Source organism: Tinamus guttatus, unplaced genomic scaffold (assembly GCF_059628265.1).
Source record: "Tinamus guttatus ecotype Peru unplaced genomic scaffold, ASM5962826v1 Tinamus_guttatus_pri_ptg000123l, whole genome shotgun sequence".
Taxonomy (NCBI): domain Eukaryota; kingdom Metazoa; phylum Chordata; class Aves; order Tinamiformes; family Tinamidae; genus Tinamus; species Tinamus guttatus.
This window is the reverse complement of record NW_028288657.1, coordinates 489,319-491,654: the sequence shown is the minus strand read 5'-3', so window position 1 is coordinate 491,654 and position 2,336 is coordinate 489,319.

Genomic DNA, 2,336 nt, shown 5'->3' with positions numbered 1-2,336 from the left:
TTTTTTTAATCTACCTCTTTATACAAAACTCTGTGTTTTACCTTAGATGCATGAAAATAAAAAGATGTTTTTTTGTAATGATTTTAACCAGTATTAATTATTTTTCATGGGAATGAAGAGAGGGAGGGATTTCACAAGTATCTGCATTCATTTTTTCATGAATGACAATAATACCAGCCTTAGTATGCACTGACCACTTCCCTTACAAAACCATAAACTGCTGCCAGGTTTTGTCATAATCTGAACTGGTCAGCTAGTGTTCAAATATCCTTAAAGATGCTTTTTTTTTTCTCTCTCAAACTATTGCTTAAGTTGGAATGGGATAGAATTTGTAGGTTTAAAATCTATTTTCTGGAACTATTTTTTTAGTATTTAGTTCAATCATGATTTCTTTTATGCCTTGTTTATTCCCACATGACCTCTTAAAAAGTTGTTTGAATTCTTGTCTAGCAGTACGATGTTATGTAGTACAAAATATCAAGTGATTACATAGATAATTACTACAGTGCATTCTGAGATATTTTCTGTACTTTATTGCTATCAGTAACTGAGTGGAAATGTAGTTTTTTACCACGCAAGTGTTTCTCCTGGCTTTTGGCTTTTCAAAGTTTTATTGCAGAAACTTTAAAACGGTGCAATGATCAGAACATATGTGGAGTACAGAAGCTGCATGAAGTGTTCATAGTTATTTGAGCAATTTAAACTCGTAAGCAAATAAGGCTTATCCAAAGATGAAATAGATACTGATGCTTTATGAGACTTGTGAGTTTTTACCTCCAGATGTTTTTTGCTAATTGTGCTATTCTGTTTACTTTTCCTTCAAGGAAATGTTCAGACGGATTTTTAAGTCATAGTGAACTTAACTTGACTGGGAAGATTTTCACTTTTCAGTTAACTATGTTTAAATTTAATCTGTGGCTTAGTTATGGTTAGCTATTATAATGCCTCAATTTTTTGATCAGTTAAGATACTGTTTCTGCTGTAACATTATGGCTGGGTTAGGGATCATTAACAAAATTACTATCGCAAACACTTTAATTTCATTAAGTTTGTGCTGTGGTTTGAAAATGTAAAGATTCTAATATTTATTACAGCTGGTTCTCTGAAATACAGTGTCTGTCTTGTAACAAACATGCATGCCTGACCACGAGCCTTTGAAAGGAGTCTAGTTTTTTTTTTTAGCCTGTTAGTCTTGCAAAAATCCAACAGCCCCCCTTCCCCTCCCAGCCTCCAGGACGGCAGCTTGCGCGGGCGAATACAGGCCTGGGACCTCGTCCTGCTGGTACCTCATGGGACTAGTTGTACTCGAGTGAATATACTTCCAAACAGCTAAGGAACAACTGCTTGAGTCATCATGGATATAGGTGTTTACAGGATGAGGGCCAAGGGTTGTTCACTCCTTTATCACAGGGCAAAGAGGTAATGAGACATCTCTTCTGCATCAGGGTTGGTAAAATTCATCTCCATTTTGCGAAGAAGGGCATGAGTTTAATTATTTACATTTTGGGAAGATTGAGAGTTATGGCATCGACTGCTGCTTTTACTTACACCTGTATCTGTCTATGCTGAATGATGCACTAAATACCTGCGCGGTTGCTTATCACAGACACGAGGGGAAGCCGGGATGAGAAGATGAGGTAGAACTGAATGAGCAGGTTCGTGCAGAGCGGAGTGCAGCCTTCTAGCAATACTTCCTTCAGCAAAACTGCCTCTTGGACCTCAGCCGTGCATGTTGGGGTGGACTGGGGGTTTTGTAGAGCTAGTCTTTGGGAAAGGTTTTTGTTTTATCATTAGTGAGGATCCCTGGTGAGTCACTTGAGGTCTAATCTATCCTTGCCAAAACCAGCTAATGACTGTGGTGTCATAGTATCCAACTAGGTAAAATTCTCTAAACACACTGTCCATTGACATATGCTGTAAATCTTATATTTTATTAATAAAAAGTATGCATAGAATACCTTTTGTCAGGTTGCTTTTTATCCTCTCTCCTTACTGCTCTCTACTTACAGCTTTTGAGATTACTGATCTCCCCAGTACTGCATGATGAAAAATACTCCATTTTTACTACCTTCTATATTTTTATTATTTCTGGACCTTCTCCTACACAACAGGGAGGAAATGGTGGCATTTAAGGTAATTCTGTCCTCTTCAAGCATCTACAGAACTACAGAGAAGCTGCTGTTCCAGGGTTAGTGGTCTCTTCCAGCTCACACCAAAAACAAGGCAAGTGTTGGATTGTCAGTCGTTCTATTAGACCAAACATACAACGCGAGTTGTGTTCCCTTCCGCAGCATGAGGCCAGTGCTACTGCCCAAGTACGAAAACTACCACTCTGA